The sequence below is a fragment of the Taudactylus pleione genome, unplaced genomic scaffold, assembly GCF_031769625.1.
Source record: "Taudactylus pleione unplaced genomic scaffold, aTauple2 ptg000145l, whole genome shotgun sequence".
Lineage (NCBI taxonomy): Eukaryota > Metazoa > Chordata > Amphibia > Anura > Myobatrachidae > Taudactylus > Taudactylus pleione.
The window spans coordinates 4,400,614-4,425,232 of record NW_028284547.1 but is presented as its reverse complement, the minus strand read 5'-3'; the positions used below and the strand labels follow the sequence as shown (position 1 = coordinate 4,425,232).

The 24,619-nt window shown below is 46.9% G+C and overlaps 1 pseudogene across 1 annotated transcript in view; it reads right to left on the bottom strand.

Moving 5' to 3' along the window:
• The window catches only part of LOC148522636 (uncharacterized), a 764,886-nt pseudogene that overhangs the window by 251,344 nt on the left and 488,923 nt on the right, over positions 1 to 24,619 (bottom strand). The gene's annotated exons all lie outside the window — the stretch shown is intronic.

Below are 24,619 nucleotides of genomic sequence, written 5' to 3'. Positions count from 1 at the left end.
TCTGGCTGCTACAGGTTACATCACATCCCTGCTTTTCACTAGGGATGCACAGTTTGGATACAGTGGAATCCAAACCACTCCGAAAATCAGAGATCTGAGTCTGACTCGTATCCCACTGCGAGGCCGAACGTCATCCTCCTGATGTCGAATTCTCGCAAGAGTTCACCACTACATAAGTCACCGAGACCGGGACTCAGTGCCATTTCACTACAGTGCTCCACACACTGTGCACTGCTCAGCTGATACTCACTGGATGTGTACAGGGACAAGTGGCTGTGCTGGTAAAGTGACTGTGTAAGGTGGCAAACTGCACACTGATGTATGCTGCCCTATAATCTGCTGATTAAGTGGCTGTGCCCAGAGACTCACAAGTAGCTGTGCTGGTAAAGTGACTGTATAGGGGGCACACTGCTGATTAAAGTAAATGTGTTCAGACTTACAAGTGGCTGTGATCGCAAAGTGACTGTCTAAGTGTATAGGAGGCACACTGCATACTGATGTATGCTGCACTATGCTCTACTGCTTAAAGTGTTGAGACCCACAAGTGGCTGTGTGTACAAAAAAAAGTTTTAAAAAGTAGAAAAAACTTTCCTTAAAGTTAAAAGTATTAAAAGAAAAAAAACATATTTTTTGGTGCTGTACCCCACTTTGTATACAGGCATAGTGACTTCTTGAGCCTTAGCCCTCTGTGTATAAAAGCACAGTGACTTGGGCAGTAGCCCCCTGTGTATAAAAGCACTGTGACTTCTTGGGCCTAAGCCCACTGTATATAAATTAAAAGCACCGTGACTCCTTGGGCAGTAATTCTTGTGTATAAAAGCACCATAGCTCCTTGGGCCTTAGCCCTCTGTGTATACAAGCACCATGACTCTTGGGCCTAAGCCATCTGTGTAATACAAGCACCATGACTCCTTGGGCTTTAGCCCTCTATGTATACAAGCACCATGACTCCTTGAGCCTTAGCCCTCTGTGTATACAAGCACCATAACTCCTTGGACCTTAGCCTGCTGTGTATAAAAGCACCATGACTCCTTGAGCCTTAGCCCTCTGTGTATAAATTAAAAGCACCAGGACTCCTTGGGCAGTAGCCCTCTGTGTATAAAAGCACTGTGATCCTTGGGCCTTAGCCCTCTGTGTATACAAGCACCATAACACCTTTGGCCTTAGCCCTTAGCCTCTGTGTATACAAGCAGAGTAGCTCCTTGAGACTTAGCCCTCTGTTTATAAAAGCACCATGACTCCTTGGGAAGTAGCCCTCTGTGTATAAAAGCACTGTGACTTCTTGGGTCTTAGCCCTCTGTATAGAAATGAAAAGCATTGTGACTCCTTGGGCAGTAACCCACTGTGTATGAAAGCACCATAACTCCTTGGGTGTTAGCCCTCTGTGTATACAAGCACCGTGACTCCTTGGGCTTTAGCCCTCTGTGTTTACTGTACAAGCAGCGTAACTCCTTGGGCCTTAGTCCTCTGTGTATACAAGCACCATGACTCCTTGGGCCTTAGCCCTCTGTGTATAAAAGCACCACAACTCCTTGAGCCTTAGCCCTCTGTGTATAAAAGTGCAGAGACTCCTAGGGCAGTAGCCCTCAGCGTGTGTAAGCACTGAATAATTGAGCAGTAGCCCACAGTGTGTGTAAGCACCATCAATAATTGGGATGTAGCCCTCAGTGTTTGTAAGCACCATGAATAATTGGGCAGTAGCCCCCATGTGTTTTCAATTTTCATCAATATGAATCACGACAACCAAATGAGTGTAGAGCAGAAGCAGCAAGAAAATTCTAGCAGTGCAGCTGTTGGAACCAGTCATAATGATGAAACTAGTCAATCAAATCATCTAAAGCTGATGCTCAAGGGTGTAGAGGCTTTAAAAAATTAGTGTATCCGAAATAAAAAAATCGAGATTTCACATATTATACCATTCACCACACGCAGTGGCAAGGAAAGGCTCAGGACTTGGCCTTTATTTCTTAGTAGTGGTTCTGCGCCTGTCAGTGAGGCATCTTCTTCCTCTCATGATGACAATGAAACACTTATTAGAAGAAGTGTAAAAAAAATGAAAACCACCAAGACAGTAGATCAAACTGTGCGTTCTGAAATACAAATGTTAGAAAACCCTAAGGAGAGTCTAAGTGTGTCCATGAGTGCTTTGTGTGAGCCTGACCTATCACAGAAGCTGCTTTCCACAGTTTCTGCTCCCTCTGTATTTGTGGGGATAAGCAGCATAAGTATTGCTGATGATATAGAAATTGAGGATGCCAACATGGAATTGCTAGAGGATGAGAGGGATATTTCTGTAGCTGATTATGGCACTAATGAGGATGAGGATGTTGTTTGTGTAAGTCAGGCACTGGTGGAAGCAGCTCTTGGCCATGATAAGAAGGTCAATGTCATGCCTGGGCATAGGACCAACAAATCCACCTCTTATGTCTGGAATTATTTTTACCCAAATCTTGACAACATTTTTCAAGCCATATGTAGTCGTTGTGAAACCACAGTAAGTAGAGGTAGGGATGTTAAGCATCTAGGACTCTCCAAAGTATTATGTCATCTGCAGCGAGCTCATGACAAGCATTTTATAACATCAGAAAGTGGTGCGAAAAAAATAACAAGCAGTCCAGCATCAGCTAGCTCCCTTCTCTCTACTAGATCCCAGCATCTGCAATCTCCACCACCTACACCTTCATACTAGTATCCAATTTACTAGGTGACTCATCCTCTTTACAGGACTCCTCACAAGAATCCTTGAGCACTAGTCCTGCTGCCGCTGCTGCTGAGGGTGGATCTACATTCCAGAAGTGGACCAATAAGAGTACAAGTTGTAGATTAACAAAACAATTAACTGTTAAACAATCCTTTGCAAGGGGAAGCAAGTATGACATTTCTCACCCAGTCGCACAGCCATGACGGATATGCTAGCATTAGGGTGGGTGGGAAGGCCCAAGGTCAATTCCATCTTGCAGTACCTTTCATTTCTGCCACTGCTGTGTGGCAATGTTTCATAGATGTGCTTTAAACTGTGGTGTCTGTGTCGCTGCGCCGCTGCTCTGTCGCTTAGTAACCAGTTAGCTCACTGCAACCTTTGGCCAATAATGGTGAAAACAATAATATAAGCCATGAGGTGGATTAAATTGACTGTAAATGACTAAAAATGTATGTTATTGAGGTTAATAATACTCTAGGAATAAAAAAAAAGCCCAAATTATGTGATTTTAGCTTTTTTGTAAATTTTTGTAAAATTTTTGTAAAAAATCCAAAAACAAATACAAAGCCAGTCTCAGCAGGTTTGGCAAATCCAAAGCCGGATGACGAATCAGAGCCAAATCAAAATCCAGCAAAAATGGTCCAGCGCACATCCCTACTTTTCACACCATGTTATTAATTAAGTACCAATAAGAAAGCATTGTGTACCAGACTAACTATAATCATTTATAAAGTATTACAGAAAAGTAAATACAATACTAACCAAGCCAAGTAACTGAGACAGATCTGTCCTGCATGTGGACTGAATGAAAGTGTACAAGTAATATCTGTAATAACCATTTATGTAACTAGAAGATGTCCCCATAACACTTGTTGAATAAAACTTATCTTGGGAAATGTGATTCTGTTTTTGATTGCAGAACTAATTACACTAGTCAACACGAATTTTGAGTCTGGGTTCTGCATATCTGATTTTTATTTCTTCCACATTACTAATTAAAGAAAAAATAGTTTTACCCGAAAAAGTTTGCTTTTGTAGCTATCAGAATGAAATTACGGATTTTAAGAAAATTTCCCTATTTTCATACCTTTATTGTATGGAAAAATCAAACAAACTTTTGTTATGAATTTGAATTACTTTTATTTACAAAAAAAATTAAAACAAACAACTACTGTAACAGAAGATATAAAAAAAAGTTTAGAAATTAATATTTTTCATATTTCTTCTGTGATTATATGGATTTTCTCGTATTAGCCCCCAAATATAATCCCTCATCATACTCTCATTGTATTGCCCCTGATAACGACGTTCAAAGTCCATCACATCTTGATGAAAACGTTCACCTTGCTCTTCCAAATAGGCACCAGTGTTATCTTTAAATTGATCCAAGTGAGCATGTAACATATGCACTTTAAGGGACATTCTGGAACCCATGAGTTTAAAGTTATCAAGCATAGTTGAAATAAGCTCTTTGTAATTCTCAGCTCTGTTGTTTCTGAGAAAACCATGAACTACTGCTTTAAGGCTGTCCCATGCTTAGCTGCCTTTTCCCATGTGACAGGTCAAAGGGTTATATCCTCCTTTTTTGTTACTACTCAGTTATCTGTGCTTGAGTTGCTGACAGGCTGTGTTAAGTCTCCTCTACCCCAGAGACTTATATCTTCTTACCTTGCACTGTTTAGTCTCTTATTTGTTACATGTACAGTGATCTTATCTGCAGAACTACAGCTATATTATATAGACAATCATTCCAGTCTGTATTAATAAAAGGTTTACAGTTCCAGAAATCTCATGGTTTGTGCATTGAGAGATGGACATGGTTTAGCTATCTGAATAGTTACACACTGCTTACGTGTAATGAGGGTCTGCAGGGGCACCGAGAAGGAGGGGAGCGGGTACTTTTTACCTGGGCCTAGGTCCGGCACCACCCCCCTTCTTCACAGCAGCCCAGCACACAGCGTGTGCTGAGCTGCAGTGGGAGACTGCTCATGGCTGCTGAGCAGCAGTCGCAGCAGTCTCCTAGGCCTGTGGGGGGGAGCGATCACACTGATCACACCCCCCCTGGATTTGCTCCGGACTGAAGGGCTCATAGCGCCCCCCTCCCCAGCGCACAGCGCCGTTTTGTAGTTGAGTTGGTTTTTTTTGCTCAAGGGGGTGTGGCCATGCCTCCTGTGATTAGGCCATGTCCCTCTTCACCTGGGCCTGCCAGGGTTATCTACACCACTGAGGGTCAGAATACCACTTGCTTTCCCCCTGCTCGTCCCCTCCCTTACTTACTAAAACACGCTTCTCCTTTTATGGTCATTCAAAAACTTTAATATTTATTGTTCATTGTAAAAGGGACAAAAGCAAAGTTTTTTTTAAAATAAACAAAGGTTTTGGTTATTTTTCGTTATAGAGAATCAGAAAATAGTAATTGAAATAAAGACTCAAAAAATTTTTTTTGTTGACCTGTGTTATTTCATTATATTAGATCATTGTGTACACTCTTTTACATATTAGAAGAAATAACCAGGAGAGACACTTAGGTGATCATATATTGGTGAGAATCTGACAAACAATAATAAATACCTCAAATAATCATTTATCATTAGTAACATTCAGCAAATTGATTATTTATGTCTTTTTATAGCTGGTGCTGAAATGTAAACAATGGTTATCCCAGCCAATGAGGTATTGCTCAGTAGCAGGTTAATTACATAGTGTTCTCTGTTGGCTGCTGTCTTTCCTTATCTCCTGTCCTCCAGAGGAACAACTTAGACTAACTCAATATTTAGTGCATGTCATGACACCGTGCCCAGCTTGCGCTCAGATACGCCAACCTGACGTAGCTAGGTGGTTGTGACGTGGGTTTTACTTAAGCTGCCACCACGAAGAGTATTAAAATAGTGCTCTTACGTTCGCCAGACACATAAATCTCACTTAAACTCACAGTGATTATGCAATTATAGCATGGGCCTCTACAGGCATGTGAATTCATTAGAGCACAGAGATAACACTGATAAAGTTTTAGTATTTATTGAGAAATATCTCCAGGGTTAAGTTACAAGAAAAATAGGTAAATAAACAAGACATATATATATATAGTAATAATAAATGCACAGATTGATTACAGTTAAGTAAAGGTTAGAAAGTCAGAATCCTAAGGTATCTTATGCTGAAGTCTTAGAGAATCCGTGTGGAGGGAGACCACCATAGACCGACATGGGGAGCACTTCTTCGCTCTCAGCCATCCCTAGAAGTGAACACGTAGCAGTCTGGGCTGCTAAGCATTATAGTTCCATGACTTACTCATGCCCCAGCTGCCCCCACCCTTTTCAGGCTCCAAAATACTGATCTTTGGGCCTCATTCAGACCCACTTGCAAGCGGCTGTCCGCTCGCAAGTGGGTCGATGGTGTGCACTGCGCATGCGCACGATGGAGGGAGCTCCGTCGTGTGCATGCGCCAGACGCGACGAGCGAAGGACTTTCCTTCGCTTGTTGTGTCTGATCAAAGGGGGCATGCTGTCGATGTTGATTGACAGCACGCCCCCTTTGGTGGGCATGTCGGGGGTGTGCCTGCCAGACGGTGGCATTCCCAAGGGAACGCCTACCGTCAGAAGCCGGCCCCACTGACATCACTAGTGATGTCAGTGGGAGTGGTTTTGGCTCTGATACAGCCAAAATCACTCCAGGGCTTGTGGTCGAAAACCCCGACCACAGGCTTCTGGTCGCACTGGCGATGGTCAAGACCATCGCGACCATCATCCTGCACGCTCGTATGTGCTGTGGGTGGTGACCCACAGCAATACGAGCGTCCAGGAGGACGCTCCATTTTTATGGAGGACGGCCCTCATTCAGAGCGAGCGCTCTGCTCAGAGCGTCCGGCTCTGAATGAGGGCCTTTGTTCTCCCAGGGCCTATGTAGATGCAAATTAGCACAGCTACAGGACCCAAACCTCAGATAACACTGTTGGCTTTGAAGGTATTTTATTGTAGGAAGCCTGCTAATGTAAGGTGCTACAAATGACCCTCTTGCTGTATTCGAGCAGGGCCATCTGGAGTGAGAGCAGACGTTATGTCCATGAAGCTTGTCTTCAAAGGCTAGTTGTCACGTGGCCATTTGCTCTGTTTAGCAAATGCAATCCAATTTTGACATACTGTACAGCCATTTCTGAAATATATCCTTTAGGGGAATTATAATAATACACACACTTTATACAGAGCACACAAGATACGTAAAGTCATGACACAGGCTTTTGATGAATCACTGTCACCCATGGCGATGGTCACACCTCCCTCCTAAAAATGGCGCAGGGAGATGGTGATCATCCATCACCTACCTCCCTGTGCCACGGCGTCGACCTCGTCGCCTTGCTGGGAGAGTCCATCTGCATTCCCGTGCTCTGCCCCTTTTTTGTGTTGGATGGTAAAGGTGTATTGCTGCAGAGTGAGACTCCATCGCAGCAATTTGCTGTTACTCCCGGAAACCGTATTCAACCAGCTGAGTGGGTTATGGTCAGTGATTACCGTGAAGTCCCTCCCATAGAGGTACGGCTGCAGCTTTCGCAATGCCCACACAATAGCTACGCATTCTTTTTCAATCGTGGCATATGCCACCTCACGGGGGAGCAGTATCCTACTCAGGTAGAGGACTGGGTGCTCATTTCCCTGCCCATCTACTTGACTGAGGACAGCTCCCAGACCGTAGTTAGAGGCATCAGTCTGTACAATAAACCTGCGTTTAAAATCCGGGGCCTGCAGCACAGGAGACTGAGCCAGGGCAGACTTCAGGGCTCGGAAGGCCTGCTCACAGTCTGCTATCCATGCAACCAGATTCGAACGCTTCTTTTGGGTCAGGTCGGTTAGGGGCTTGGCAAGGGCACCGTAATTGGGTACGAATTTACGGTAGTACCCTGCAGTCCCCAAGAATGACCTGACCTGCTTCTTGTCCCGAGGGGTAGGCCATGCTGTTATAGCCTCCACTTTGCTCGGTTCTGGGCGCAGAGTACCTCCCCCTACATAGTGTCCCAGGTACTGCACCTCACTTATGCCAAGCTGGCATTTCTCTGGCTTGATAGTCAAACCTGCTCAAGTGATCTTGCGCAACACACTATCAAGGTGTCCCAGGTGTTCCTCCCATGTCTGGCTGAACACAGCAATGTCATCTAGGTACGCTACTGCATGTCCCTCCTGGCCTGCCAGCAGGTCATTGACCAGGCGCTGGAAGGATGCAGGGGCATTTTTCATCCCAAAGGGCATTACAAGGAACTCGAATAGCCCAAATGGGGTGATAAATGCAGACCTCTCACGGGCTTCGGGAGACAATGGAATCTGCCAGTACCCTTGGCTGAGATCCATGATAGTGATGTAGCACATCTGGGCCAGCTGATCCAGCAAGTCATCTATCCTAGGCATGGGGTATGCATCGAACACTGTGGCCTCATTCAGCCTCCTGTAATCAATACAAAATTGGGTACCTCCACATTTCTTGGGAACCAGGACCACAGGGGCAGACCACGAACTATGGGAACTCTGAATCACCCCTAGCTTTAGCATTTCATCAATCTCCCTTTTCATGGATGCTAACACTTCTGGGGAGATGTGGTAGGCCAGGGCTGTAGCTAGGGTAGTGCGGCCGGTACCATCGCACAGGGCACCACAGGTCAGGGGGCGCTGTTTGGGCCTGTAAAATTTCTATTTATTATCATTCTTGCTTGTAGCTTCCTCTTATTTCATCCCCAGCATCTCCTGGCCTCCCCTATCTCTTCCCTGGCCCTTCCCCATAAAGCCATGGCCCTTTTTTGGGTGCGTTATGTCCCTTTCAAAAATGAGGGGGGCGCCAATGCTCTTTCTGGCACAGGGCACCAAAAAGTCTAGTTACGGCTCTGCGGTCGGCTGCCTGTCGCAATGGGGTTTGGGTGCCAGTGTTAACATGATGCATTACTAGGTGTGTCAGGCTTCCCTGTAAAATGTGCATGATACGGGTGTAGTGTGTCAGCTAGCTGACCTAGCTGTTCTGCAGACAGCGTCTCACCTTGGCGAGCATCTGTCAGAGACCCTCCTTCCTGGGCAGCAACTGCCAGGTCTAACAGGGGGTCAGGTTCCTGCTCATTCTCAGGCAAGCTACACACAACTGCAACACATGCTTCCCTGTCATGATACGCCTTCAGCATGTTAATGTGGTATATTTTCTGTCTTTTACGGCCTGCCTCCTGCGCTACTACATAATCTACATCATTGATGCGCTGTATTATGGAGTAGGGGCCTTGCCAGGCAGCCTGCAACTTGTTCTGCCGCAGCGGGTTTAGGACCAGAACCTTCTGCCCTACCTCAAGTATGCGCTCTCTCTCATGGCGATCGTACCACTTCTTCTGTTTTGCCTGCGCAGCTTTCAGGTTATCCTGCGCCATCCCCATCAGGGATTGCAGCTTCTCCCTGAACTGTACCACATAGTGTACCACTGACTGCTCAGAAGTGACCATCTTACCCTCCCATTCTTCCCTGATCAGATCTAAAGGGCCACGCACGTAGCGCTCACATAGGAGTTCAAAGGGTGAAAATCCAGTGGATTCCTGCGGCACCTCGCGGTATGCAAAGAGGAGGTGCGGCAGGAACCTCTCCGAGTCTCTTCCCTGGGACTCCACAAAGGTCCGCAACATTTGTTTTAGGGTACTCTTTAGTCTCTCCACCAGGTTTGACATGAACTGGGTACCTTGGTCCGTTAACATCTCTTTTGGGAACCCCACCCTGGAAAATATGGCAATAAGGGCATCAGCAACCTTATCTGCCTGGATGGATGACAGAGCCACTGCTTCTGGATACCGTGTGGCATAATCTACCACTGTCAAAATATATTCCTTCCCAGAGCTACTGGGAATAGCTAGGGGCCCCACAATGTCTACAGCAACCCGCTCAAAGGGTTCTGAGACAACTGGCAAGGGTATTAAGGGCACCCTTTTTACATCACCTGACTTTCCTACCACCTGGCATGCATGACATGAACGACAGTAGTTAGCTATGTCTGTCATCATGCCAGGCCAATAAAAATTGTGTCTTAGCTGGGCCTTGGTTCTGGACACACCCAAATGTCCTGCAAGGGGGAATTTTATGAGCCATCTTCAATAACCCATCCCTGTACGCCTCTGGCACAATCAATTGCTTTTCAATAATTACATTGGAATGCTCAGTGCTGACATTGTGCTCCCTATACAAAAACCCATTTTCACGAAATATCCGATTTGAGTCCCCTTCTGTACACATCTGATTGGCCTGAATCCTTATCAACTCCAGCGTTGGGTCTGTGTTTAGACATACTTTAAACTAGGGGTGTGCACCGGCCACTTTTCGTGTTTTGTGTTTTGGTTTTGGATCTGGATCTTTCTTCGTGTTTTGGATCTGGATTGGTTTTGCCAAAACCACCCTTCCGTGTTTTGGGTTCTGGGTTTTGTGTTTTGGATCTGTATTTTTTTGAAAAAAAGCATAAAAACAGCTAAAATCACAGAATTTGTAGGTTTTTCTGCTCCTATGCTATTATTAACCTCAATAACCTTAATTTCCACTCATTTCCAGTCTATTCTGAACACCTCACACCTCACAATAGTGTTTTTATGTCCAAAAGGTTGCACCGAGGTAGCTGGATGACTATGCTAAGCGACACGAGTGGGCGGCACAAACACGTGACCCATCTAGGAGTGACACTGCAGTGGCAGACAGGATGGCAGTTAGAAAAACTAGGCCCCAAACTGTACATAATGCAAAGAAAAAAAGAGGTGCAAGATGGAATTGTCCTTGGGCCCTCCCACCCACCCTTATGTTGTATAAACAGGACATGCACACTTTAACAAATCAATCATTTCAGCGCCAGGGTCTGCCACACAACTGTGGCTGAAATGATTGGTTCGTTTGGGCCCCCACAAAACAAGCTGGCAATTAATGTGTCCCTGCACAAACTGGCTCTACGGAGGCAAGATGTCATCCTCATCCTCCTCATCCACCGATTCCTCACCCTCTTCAGTGTGTACATCCTCATCCTCACAAAGTATTAACTCGTCCCCACTTGAATCCACCACCACAGGTCCCTCTGTACGTTCTGGAGGCTGGTCTCCCTGGAAGAGCTGATAATTCATTTTGATGAACATCATCTTCTCCACATTCTGTGGAAGCAACCTCCTACGCCTTTCGCTGACAAGGTTCCCGGCTGCACTAAACACTCTTTCGGAGTACACACTGGAGGGGGGGCAACTCAGGTAAAATAGAGCCAGTTTGTACAGGGGCCTCCAAATTGCCTCTTTTTCCTGCCAGTACAGGTATGGACTGTCTGACATGCCTACTTGGATGCTGTCACCGATGTAATCCTCCACCATTCTGTCAATGGTGACAGTATCATATGCAGTGACAGTAGACATGTCAGAAATTGTTGCCAGGTCCTTCAGTCCGGACCAGATGTCCAAACTTGGTCCTGCCTGCCCTGCATCACCGCCAGCGGGTTGCTTAGGATACCTAAGTTTTTTCCTGGCAGCCCCAGTTGCGGGAGAAAATGAAGAAGGAGCCGTTGACGTGTCACGTTCCGCTTCAGCTGACAGTGTGTTCACCAGCAGGTCTTTGCACCTCTGCAGGCTTGTGTCGGCCGGAAAGAGAGACACCACATAGGCTTTAAACCTAGGATCGAGCACGGTGGCCAAAATGTAGTGGTCTGATTTCAACAGATTGACCACCCTGGAATCCTGGCAAAGCGAATGAAGGGCTTCATCCACAAGTCCCACATGCCGAGCGGAATCGCTCCGTCTTAGCTCCTCCTTCACTTTCTCCAGCTGCTTCTGCAAAAGCCTGATGAGGGGAATGACCTGACTCAAGCTGGCAGTGTCTGAACTGACTTCACGTGTGGCAAGTTCGAAGGGCTGAAGAACCTTGCACAACACGGAAATCATTCTCCACTGCGCTTGAGTCAGGTGCATACCCCCTCCTTTGCCTATGTCATAGGTGGATGTATAGGCTTGTATGGCCTTTTGCTGCTCCTCCATCCTCTGAAGCATATAGAGGGTTGAGTTCCACCGCGTCACAACCTCTTGCTTCAGGTGATGGCGGGGCAGGTTCAAGAGTGTTTGCTGGCGCTCCAGTCTTCGGCACGCAGTCGCTGAATGGCGAAAGTGGCCAGAAATTTTTCGGGCCACCCAAAGCGTCTCCTGCACGCCCCTGTCGCTTTTCAGAAAATTCTGCACCACCAAGTTTATTGTGTGAGCAAAACATGGGACGTGCTGGAATTTGCCCAGATGTAATGCCCGCACAATATTGGTGGCGTTGTCAGATATCACAAATCCCCAGGAGAGTCTAAGTGGGGTAAGCCACTGGGCGATGATTTCCCTCAGTTTCTCTAAGAGGTTGTCGGCGGTGTGCCTCTTACTGAAACCGGTGATACACAGCGTAGCCTGCCTTGTAACGAGCTGGCGTTTCTGAGATGCTGCTACTGGTGACGCTGCTGCTGTTGCTGCGTAAGGTGATACATCTACCCAGTGGGCTGTCACAGTCATATAGTCCTTAGTCTGCCCTGTTCCACTTGTCCACATGTCCGTGGTTAAGTGGACATTGTGTACAACGGCATTTTTCAGGACACTGAGGACACTTTTTCTGACGTTTCTGTACAGTCTCGGTATCGCCTGCCTAGTGAAGTGGAATCTAGACGGGATTTGGAACCGGGGACACACTACCTCCATCAATTGTCTAAATCCCACTGCACTAATGGCGGATACCGGACGCATGTCTAACACCAACATAGCAGTCAAGGCCTCAGTTATACGTTTTGCTTCAGGATGACTGCTGTCGTACTTCATCCTCCTCGCTAAGGACTGTTGGAGGGTCAATTGTTTAGTAAAAGTAGTGGTGTTCCTACTTCCTCTCTGGGATGATGAACGACTCCCAGCAGCAGCAGCAACAGCAGCAGCGGCAGCAGTAGGCGTAGCAATGCAGGATCCTCCGGAGGAATCCCGGATAGGAGAGTCAGTCATGCCAGTGATATGGCCTGCAGGACTACTTCCGATCCTGACTAAGGAGGAAATTGACGAGGAGGGAGTTGACGGTGTGGTTTGCAGGCGCTTGGATACAACAGGACAACGGGATTTAGGTGTCCCTGGACTGCTTACGGTCTGAGCCAAAGTTTCTGAACTTGACAGTAACTTTTTATGAACGCGCTGCAGGTGCCGTATAAGGGAGGATGTTCCTAGGTGGTTGACGTCCCTACCCCTACTTATTTCACCTTTACATATGGTACATATGGCAAGACAGTTGTTGTCCGGATTTGGATAGAAATATTGCCAGACCAAAGAGGTGGAATGTTTGGTCTTCTGCCCAGGCATGACCGTGATGGGCTTTTTCATCCCACGGACAACAACTGTCTCCCCCGGAGCCTGATTTAAACAAACCACATCACCATCAGAATCCTCCTCGCCAACTTCCTCCTCAGCGCCAGCTACACCAGTATCCTCATCCTGTTGTACTTCAACAGTGACATCTTCAATTTGCATATCAGCAAGTGGACTGTGGGTGCTCCTTTCAGCACTTGCAGGGGGCGTGCAAATGGTGGAAAGAGCCACCTCTTCCCGTCCAGTGCTGGGAAGGTCAGGCATCGCAACCACCACCACACTTGGACTCTCCTTGGGGATTTGTGATATCTTCTTAGAAAGCACAGTTCTTCGCTGTGCTTTTGCCAGCTTAACTCTTTTGATTTTTTTAGTGGGAGGAGTGCTTCCATCGTCATGTGAAGCTGAACCACTAGTCATGAACATACTAGGGATCGACCTTAGCCGTTCCTTGCCACTCCGTGTCGTAAATGGCATATTGGCAAGTTTACGTTTCTCTTCAGCTGATTTAAATGTCTTTTTCAAGGTCATTTTCCTGAACTTTGCCATTTGGGATTGTATGTGCCCTCTACTATGACATTGGGCATCGGCCTTGGCAGACGACGTTGATGGCATGTTATCGTCTATGTCATGACTAGTGGCAGCAGCTTCAGCACTAGGAGGAAGTGGTTCTTGATCTTTCTCTATTTTATTTTTATCGGAGAAAGTTTGGTCCTCCATTTATGTTATATCGATTTGATATATACGTGCGGCTAAACACAGAAAATAATTTTTTTTTTGGTTTGGACTGGAGTGTACTTTGTGGGTTACAGCACCCTTTAACGGTCAAGCCAGCCGGCCCTTTACTTATGACACAGGCGCACTCTTGGCACTACTTTGTTGATGCACGTGCGGCTACTGCGCACACAATTCACAAACACAGAAAATAATTTTTTTTTTGGTTTGGACTGGAGTGTACTTTCGGGGGTTACAGCACCCTTAACGGTCAAGCCAGCCGGCCCTTTACTTATGACACAGGCGCACGCTTGGCACTACTTTGTTGATGCACGTGCGGCTACTGCGCACACAATTCACAAACACAGAAAATAATTTTTTTTTGGTTAGGACTGGAGTGTACTTTCGGGGGTTACAGCACCCTTTAACGGTCAAGCCAGCCGGCCCTTTACTTATGACACAGGCGCACGCTTGGCACTACTTTGTTGATGCACGTGCGGCTACTGCGCACACAATTCACAAACACAGAAAATAATTTTTTTTTTGGTTTGGACTGGAGTGTACTTTCGGGGGTTACAGCACCCTTAACGGTCAAGCCAGCCGGCCCTTTACTTATGACACAGGCGCACGCTTGGCACTACTTTGTTGATGCACGTGCGGCTACTGCGCACACAATTCACAAACACAGAAAATAATTTTTTTTTTGGTTTGGACTGGAGTGTACTTGGGGGTTACAGCACCCTTTAACGGTCAAGCCAGCCGGCCCTTTACTTATGACACAGGCGCACGCTTGGCACTACTTTGTTGATGCACGTGCGACTACTGCGCACACAATTCACAAACACAGAAAATAATATTTTTTTTGGTTTGGACTGGAGTGTACTTTCGGGGGTTACAGCACCCTTAACGGTCAAGCCAGCCGGCCCTTTACTTATGACACAGGCGCACGCTTGGCACTACTTTGTTGATGCACGTGCGGCTACTGCGCACACAATTCACAAACACAGAAAATAATTTTTTTTTTGGTTTGGACTGGAGTGTACTTTCGGGGGTTACAGCACCCTTAACGGTCAAGCCAGCCGGCCCTTTACTTATGACACAGGCGCACGCTTGGCACTACTTTGTTGATGCACGTGCGACTACTGCGCACACAATTCACAAACACAGAAAATAATATTTTTTTTGGTTTGGACTGGAGTGTACTTTCGGGGGTTACAGCACCCTTAACGGTCAAGCCAGCCGGCCCTTTACTTATGACACAGGCGCACGCTTGGCACTACTTTGTTGATGCACGTGCGGCTACTGCGCACACAATTCACAAACACAGAAAATAATTTTTTTTTTGGTTTGGACTGGAGTGTACTTTCGGGGGTTACAGCACCCTTAACGGTCAAGCCAGCCGGCCCTTTACTTATGACACAGGCGCACGCTTGGCACTACTTTGTTGATGCACGTGCGGCTACTGCGCACACAATTCACAAACACAGAAAATAATTTTTTTTTTGGTTTGGACTGGAGTGTACTTTCGGGGGTTACAGCACCCTTAACGGTCAAGCCAGCCGGCCCTTTACTTATGACACAGGCGCACGCTTGGCACTACTTTGTTGATGCACGTGCGGCTACTGCGCACACAATTCACAAACACAGAAAATATATTATTTTTTTAGCACTTGGGGGGAGCACCCCTGATGGACAGAGCACCCCCTGGACAACACTACAGCACTCCTTTAGGACTGGGACACTGCACAGGACTTTGGAGTGGACACAGCCCCTATGGAGAACTGACTGCACAACACAGTCCAGCCAGCCCCTATGGACTTTGAAGTAGTGGACACAGCCCCTATTAACAACAGCAGCACAGCACAACACAGCCAGCCCCTATGGACTTTGAAGTAGTGGACAACAGCAGCACTACACTACACTACACTACACAGCCCTAACTCCCACCCTCCCTCTTCACTGTCCACAGCCGAGTGAGAAAATGGCGCCGACGTGTGTACCTTATATAGGATCCAAAACCCGCGAGACTCGGAAGGCGGGAAGATGACGTTTTGCCTCGATTTCAGATCCGAGTCAGGCGGGAAAAGTCGAGCCTGACTCGGATCGGACTCGGATCGGGGGGGCTCGGGGGGGTTCGGATTTCAGAAATCCGAACCCGCTCACCCCTACTTTAAACACAGTCTGGTCAGTGGAGGGCAGTGGACTGGGAGGCTGCCCCCCCTCCTCTGCTCTCACAGGAGAGAAGGGGAGGGGGGAAGGGGGATTGCCATCCAGTGAACGATCCTTCATCTGTGTAGGGGTTAAAGAAACACACCCTTTCAGTGCTGTTGCCTCTGCATCTGCAGGGAATAACAAACACTCTTCCCTTCGTCCAGCACTGCGTGTAGTCACTGCAGCAACAGCTGTAAAATCATTAGCTAACTGTACAGTACTCGGTTCTAAGCTAGAACATGCAGAATCACACATTTCAGTCTCTGTCCTGTGAAGTTGAAAAGTGTTATTCCCTGCAGTATCATCAGTATCCTTAGTACATATTGACACTTCAGTACATATAGGCATTGGTATTAGCTGGGGAGAAAAATTATTGACAGGCAAGTTTACATCAGGGGCCACATTTTGGTCAGTCACATATGTAGCAGACATCTTCCCCAAATCTGTCCCCAATAAGACCGTGGCAGGCAGGTCCGCAAGTACCCCAACATCACGGATTCCACGACCTGCCCCCCAGTGTAAATAAACCCTGGCTAGGGGTACCGCAGAGTGTACTCCGCCCACCCCCTGTACAGCCATTGTTCTGCCGGTAAAATGTTCTCGGGGTGCACCAAATCTGGGTGTATCAGAGTCACATCAGCCCCGGAACCACGCATGCCAATGGTTACCTTGTCACTAGGGGTGAGCGGGTTCGGATTTCTGAAATCCGAACCCCCCCGAGCCCCCCCGATCCGAGTCCGATCCGAATCAGGCTCGACTTTTCCCGCCTGACTCGGATCTGAAATCGAGGCAAAACGTCATCATACCGCCTTCCGAGTCTCGCGGGTTTTGGATCCTATATAAGGTACCCACGTCGGCGCCATTTTCTCACTCGGCTGTGGACAGTGAAGAGGGAGGGTGGGAGTTAGGGCTGTGTAGTGTAGTGTAGTGTAGTGCTGCTGTTGTCCACTACTTCAAAGTCCATAGGGGCTGTCTGTGTTGTGCTGTGCTGCTGTTGTTAATAGGGGCTGTGTCCACTACTTCAAAGTCCATAGGGGCTGGCTGGACTGTGTTGTGCAGTCAGTTCTCCATAGGGGCTGTGTCCACTCCAAAGTCCTGTGCAGTGTCCCAGTCCTAAAGGTGTGCTGCAGTGTTGTCCAGGGGGTGCTCTGTCCATCAGGGGTGCTCCCCCCAAGTGCTAAAAAAATAATATATTTTCTGTGTTTGTGAATTGTGTGCGCAGTAGCCGCACGTGCATCAACAAAGTAGTGCCAAGCGTGCGCCTGTGTCATAAGTAAAGGGCCGGCTGGCTTGACCGTTAAGGGTGCTGTAACCCCCGAAAGTACACTCCAGTCCAAACCAAAAAAAAAATTATTTTCTGTGTTTGTGAATTGTGTGCGCAGTAGCCGCACGTGCATCAACAAAGTAGTGCCAAGCGTGCACCTGTGTCATAAGTAAAGGGCCGGCTGGCTTGACCGTTAAGGGTGCTGTAACCCCCGAAAGTACACTCCAGTCCAAACCAAAAAAAAAATTATTTTCTGTGTTTGTGAATTGTGTGCGCAGTAGCCGCACGTGCATCAACAAAGTAGTGCCAAGCGTGCGCCTGTGTCATAAGTAAAGGGCCGGCTGGCTTGACCGTTAAGGGTGCTGTAACCCCCGAAAGTACACTCCAGTCCAAACCAAAAAAAAAATTATTTTCTGTGTTTGTGAATTGTGTGCGCAGTAGCCGCACGTGCATCAACAAAGTAGTGCCAAGCGTGCGCCTGTGTCATAAGTAAAGGGCCGGCTGGCTTGACCGTTAAGGGTGCTGTAACCCCCGAAAGTACACTCCAGTCCAAACCAAAAAAAAAATTATTTTCTGTGTTTGTGAATTGTGTGCGCAGTAGCCGCACGTGCATCAACAAAGTAGTGCCAAGCGTGCGCCTGTGTCATAAGTAAAGGGCCGGCTGGCTTGACCGTTAAGGGTGCTGTAACCCCCGAAAGTACACTCCAGTCCAAACCAAGAAAAAATTATTTTCTGTGTTTGTGAATTGTGTGCGCAGTAGCCGCACGTGCATCAACAAAGTAGTGCCAAGCGTGCACCTGTGTCATAAGTAAAGGGCCGGCTGGCTTGACCGTTAAGGGTGCTGTAACCCCCGAAAGTACACTCCAGTCCAAACCAAAAAAAAAATTATTTTCTGTGTTTGTGAATTGTGTGCACTGTGGCTGCACGTGCATCAACAAAGGAGCAGCGCCAAGCGTGCGCCTGTGTCCCATAAGTAAAGAGCCGGCTGGCTCATTTCTTAAAGGGTGGTGTAACCCACAAAGTGCACTACTCTCCAGCAAAAATAAAATAATATTTTCTGTGTTTGTGTGCGCTTTAGCCGCACGTATATATATCAATATAACATAAATGGAGGACCAAACTTTCTCCGATAAAAATAAAATAGGGAAAGATCAAGAACCACTTCCTCCTAGTGCTGTTGCTGCTGCTGGGAGTTGTTCATCATCCCAGAGAGGAAGTAGGAACATCACTACTTTTACTAAACAATTGACCCTCCAACAGTCCCTAGCGATGAGGATGAAGTACGACAGCAGTCATCCTGAAGCAAAACGTATAACTGAGGCCTTGACTGCTATGTTGGTGTTAGACGTGCGTCCGGTATCCGACATTAGTGCAGTGGAATTTAGACAATTGATGGAGGTAGTGTGTCCTCGGTTCCAAATCCCGTCTAGATTCCACCTGCATCCTTAAAGCAGCAGCGACAAGCGTGCGTCTGTCTGTTAAAGGGTGGTGACACCCTCAAAGTGTGCTACACAAACAATTAAAATATTGTTCTTTTTTTTCTGTCTTTGTGAATTGTGTGGGCTGTAGCCGCACCTGCATCCTTAAAGCAGCAGCGACAAGCGTGCGTCTGTCTGTTAAAGGGTGGTGACACCCTCAAAGTGTGCTACACAAGCAATTAAAATATTGTTCTTTTTTTTTGGTCTTTGTGAAATGTGTGGGCTGTAGCCGCACCTGCATCCTTAAAGCAGCAGCGACAAGCGTGCGTCTGTCTGTTAAAGGGTGGTGACACCCTCAAAGTGTGCTACACAAACAATTAAAATATTGTTCTTTTTTTTTCTGTCTTTGTGAATTGTGTGGGCTGTAGCCGCACATGCATCCTTAAAGCAGCAGCGACAAGCGTGCGTCTGTCTGTTAAAGGGTGGTGACACCCTCAAAGTGTGCTACACAAACAATTAAAATATTGTTCTTTTTTTTTTGGTCTTTGTGAAATGTGTGGGCTGTAGCCGCACCTGCATCCTTAAAGCAGCAGCGACAAGCGTGCGTCTGTCTGTTAAAGGGTGGTGACACCCTCAAAGTGTTCTACACAAACAATTAAAATATTGTTCTTTTTTTTCGGTCTTTGTGAAATGTGTGGGCTGTAGCCGCACCTGCATCCTTAAAGCAGCAGCGACAAGCGTGCGTCTGTCTGTTAAAGGGTGGTGTAACTCTCAAAGTGCTCCAAAAAATAAAAAACTATTTTTTTAATGTGTTTGTGACTTGTGTGCGATGTAGCCGCACCTGCATCCTTAAAGCAGCAGCGACAAGCGTGCGTCTGTCTGTTAAATGGTGGTGACACCCTCAAAGTGTGCTACACAAACAATAAAAATATTCTTCTTTTTTCTGTCTATGTGAATTGTGTGGGCTGTAGCCGCACCTGCATCCTTAAAGCAGCAGCGACAAGCGTGCGTCTGTCTGTTAAAGGGTGGTGACACCCTCAAAGTGTTCTACACAAACAATTAAAATATTGTTCTTTTTTTTTCGGTCTTTGTGAAATGTGTGGGCTGTAGCCGCACCTGCATCCTTAAAGCAGCAGCGACAAGCGTGCGTCTGTCTGTTAAAGGGTGGTGTAACTCTCAAAGTGTTCCAAAAAATAAAATACTATTTTTTTAATGTGTTTGTGACTTGTGTGCGATGTAGCCACACTTGCATCCTCAAAGCAGCAGCGACAAGCGTGCGTCTGTCTGTTAAAGGGTGGTGACACCCTCAAAGTGTGCTACACAAACAATTAAAATATTGTTCTTTTTTTTTCTGTCTATGTGAATTGTGTGGGCTGTAGCCGCACCTGCATCCTTAAAGCAGCAGCGACAAGCGTGCGTCTGTCTGTTAAAGGGTGGTGACACCTCAAAGTGTTCTACACAAACAATTAAAATATTGTTCTTTTTTTATTGGTCTTTGTGAAATGTGTGGGCTGTAGCCGCACCTGCATCCTTAAAGCAGCAGCGACAAGCGTGCGTCTGTCTGTTAAAGGGTGGTGACACCTCAAAGTGTTCTACACAAACAATTAAAATATTGTTCTTTTTTTTTTGGTCTTTGTGAAATGTGTGGGCTGTAGCCGCACCTGCATCCTTAAAGCAGCAGCGACAAGCGTGCGTCTGTCTGTTAAAGGGTGGTGACACCTCAAAGTGTTCTACACAAACAATTAAAATATTCTTCTTCTTTTTTCTGTCTTTGTGAATTGTGTGGGCTGTAGCCGCACTTGCATCCTCAAAGCAGCAGCGACAAGCGTGCGTCTGTCTGTTAAAGGGTGGTGTAACCCTCAAAGTGTGCTCCACAAACAATAAAAATATTCTTTTTTTTTTCTGTCTTTGTGAATTGTGTGGGCTGTAGCCGCACTTGAATCCTCAAAGCAGCAGCGACAAGCGTGCGTCTGTCTGTTAAAGGATTACATCGGTGACAGCATCCAAGTAGGCATGTCAGACAGTCCGTACCTGTACTGGCAGGAAAAAGAAGCAATTTGGAGGTCCCTGTACAAACTGGCTCTATTTTACCTGAGTTGCCCCCCCTCCAGTGTGTACTCCGAAAGAGTGTTTAGTGCAGCCGGGAACCTTGTCAGCGAAAGGCGTAGGAGGTTGCTTCCACAAAATGTGGAGAAGATGATGTTCATAAAATGAATTATCAACTCTTCCAGGGAGACCAGCCTCCAGAACGTACAGAGGGACCTGTGGTTCCAGCAGGGACGAATTAATACTCTGTGAGGATGAGGATGTACACACTGAAGAGGGTGAGGAATCGGTGGATGAGGAGGATGAGGATGACATCTTGCTTCCATAGAGCCAGTTTGTGCAGGGACAGATAAATTGCCAGCTTGTTTTGTGGGGGCCCAAATGAACCAATCATTTCAGCCACAGTTGTGTGGCAGACCCTGGCGCTGAAATGATTGGTTTGTTAAAGTGTGCATGTCCTGTTTATACAACATAAGGGTGGGTGGGAGGGCCCAAGGACAATTCCATCTTGCACCTCTTTTTTTTCTTTGCATTATGTACAGTTTGGGGCCTAGTTTTTCAATGCCATCCTGTCTGCCACTGCAGTTTCACGCCTAGATGGGTCACGTGTTTGTGCCGCCCACTTGTGTCGCTTAGCATAGTCATCCAGCTACCTCGGTGCAACCTTTTGGACATAAAAACACTATTGTGAGGTGTGAGGTATTCAGAATAGACTGGAAATTAGTGGAAATTAAGGTTATTGAGGTTAATAATAGCATAGGAGCAGAAAAACCTACAAATTCTGTGATTTTAGCTGTTTTTATGCTTTTTTTCAAAAAAATACAGATCCAAAACACAAAACCCAGAACCCAAAACACGCAAGGGTGGTTTTGGCAAAACCAATCCAGATCCAAAACACGAAGAAAGATCCAGATCCAAAACCAAAACACAAAACACGAAAAGTGGCCGGTGCACACCCCTACTTGTCACAGACTTGAACTGCTTGCAGATTGTCCCGTGGTCACTCCTGGTGTCCACCAGCATACAGGACAGTTGGCACAGACTTCCCTGCCGGGCCTCCTACAGGAAGGGACGTTGATTGCTTCTTGGAGGGACAATTGGCAATGATGTGCCCCACCTGGTTGCAATTAAAACACCTGCGGGCATCGCCCAAAACAGGTTTACCCGCCCCCCCACCCAAACGGTGCAGCCACAGCTGGTTTCATTGAAGGGGCAAATGTGGGGAGCCCTCCCAGACTCCTCTCCTTCCAGGCTGACTGCCCGGACATCCCAAATGACTTCTTTGCTGCTGGAGCCCTGGTCGCGATGTACTTATCAGCCAGGCTGGCAGCTTCTTGCGATGACTTAGGGTCACGGTCCATGACCCATTCTTTCACCTCCATGGGGCACAGTGTGAGGAACTGCTCCTGCAGGATGAGATCTTTCAGATTATCAAAGTCCATCACTTTCAATCCGTCAATCCACTGATGCATCGTGGTTGACAAGTGCGCTAACAGTCCCGTATATGTGTCGGAGGGACTGTGCTTTGAGTCTCTGAATTTCTGACGATAAGTTTCTGGGGTGAGGTTGAATCGCTTTAGCAGTGCCTCCTTAATGGCGCGGTAATCGCCATCCAGCTCTGGAGGAAGGTCAGCAAATGCCTCCAGCGCATTCCCTCTCAGTCCCGGTGTTAAATAGCTGGCCCATTCACTGGGTTCCAGCGCAAGTTGTCGGCAAGTCCTTTCAAATCCCCTCAGGAATGTATCGAGGTCACCGTCTTTCTCCAACACAGGGAATTGGTCGTGCCGGGGCTTTTTCCTACAGGTGGTGTTCTGGCTGCGGAGTCTGGCCAGCTCCAGCTAGAACACGCATTCAGCCTGGTGCTCTGCAGCTGCAGCTTCCCTGTCTGCCGTCGCTTGGTACTGCTGCACCAACTGCGTGGCTGTTGCCTGGTCCACGTCCTTCATATGCCTTATAGCAGTTTGAAGAAACTCTCTAGGGCAGACTCACTTGACGTAGCAGAGGTGTCCGATCCCCGCTGGGCATCTGTGGAAAGGTCCAGGACAGGCTGAGCTTCTGTAGCAGGGTTGTCCATTGTCTGGCTCCTTTCAGCAGCAAGGTTCTGATCAGCCTCCTTGAGTGCTTGGACCAGTCGATCTCTGCTCTGGCCAATCCAGGCAATGTTCCTCTGCATACACAGGACCGCCAGTTCTTCCCTTTTTAACTGCTGGTACTCCATGGTCATTCTGGACCTCAAACTTTTTGCCAAAGAAAAAGATATAAAAAGAAAAACAAGAGAGAGGGAGGAAACAGAGATCAACTGTGCACAGTATGTCTTTTTAGAAATTTAACCCTGAGCGTACTCTCTGGCGAATTAGGGTGCTGACTTTCTGAGAAGCACACACCGCTAATTCACTTAAGCTCTTATGATAAAAACAAAAATATCAAATCCCACTGCTTGCCACCAGTTTGTCACGACACCGTGCCCAGCTTGCGCACAGATACACCAACCTGACATAGCTAGGTGGTTGTGACGTGGGTTTTACTTAAGCTGCCACCACGAAGAGTATTAAAATAGCGCTCTTGCGTTCGCCAGACACATAAATCTCACTTGAACTCACAGTGATTATGCAATTATAGCATGGGCCTCTACAGGCATGATAAAGTTTTAGTAATTATTGAGAAATATCTCCAGGGTTAAGTTACAAGAAAAATAGGTAAATAAACAAGACATATATATATAGTAATAATAATAAATGCACAGATTGATTACAGATAAGTAAAGGTTAGAAAGTCAGAATCCTAAGGTATCTTACGCTGATGTCTTAGAGAATCTGTGTGGAGGGAGACCACCATAGACCGACATGGGGAGCACTTCTTCACTCTCAGCTATCCCTAGAAGTGAACACATAGCAGTCTGGGCTGCTGAGCATTATAGTTCCATGACTTGCTCATGCCCCCACCCTTTTCAGGCTCCAAAATACTGGTCTTTGTTCTCCCAGGGCCTGTGTAGATGCAAATTAGCACAGCTACAGGATTGAAACCTCAGATAACACTGTTGGCTTTGAAGGTATTTTATTGTAGGAAGCCTGTTAATGTAAGGTGCTACAAATGACCCTCTTGCTGTATTCGAGCAGGGCCACCAGGAGTGAGAGCAGACGTTATGTCCATGAAGCTTGTCTTCACAGGCTAGTTGTCACGTGGCTATTTGCTCTGTTTGGCTAATGCAATCCAATTTTGACATACTGTACAGCCATTTCTGAAATATATCCTTTAGGGGAATTATAATAATACACACACTTTATACAGAGCACACAAAATACATAAAGTCATGACACGGGCTTTTGATGAATCGCCGTCATCCATGGCGATGGTCACAGTGCACATCTCCAATGGTCAGAGGACTTTGCATGCGCAGGAGGTGTACTGTGCATGTGCAGCCCTCCGACTGCAAGTCCGCCTGAATTTCTCCCAGCTGCAGCCTGATTAACAGGCTGCGGAATTTGGGAGGCGGAGCGGGGGCGTTCCCTGGCAGCGTTCCCGAAAATGGGGGGGTGTTGCCCCCCATTTTCTGGGAGGGACGAGGCCAGAGCATGAGTAGGTGCATGCAGACTTCCTGGTCTCACAAGCTGCCAGTACCCAGCTGTAGGAAGCTTTAGATTGTAGATTGCTGTCTCCCTGCCCCCTTCACTGGCAGCAGCCAATCAGAAGAGAGCATATGCATATGACTCGTCACCTCCTCATGACCGCCTGCTACCGCTGTCCCAATGCCCCCCTTCCGTGCCTTCCCGCTCCTATCCGCTGCCTCTGGACAGTTAAGTATACATGAATTGCTACTTAGACAAGCTATATATCGCATAAAAATGATGAGTTATACAGTGATAAGTAACAATTCAATATCACAGATCTACATGAATAGACCCCAGTGTCTTGAGACAGTGGTCCTGATTCTG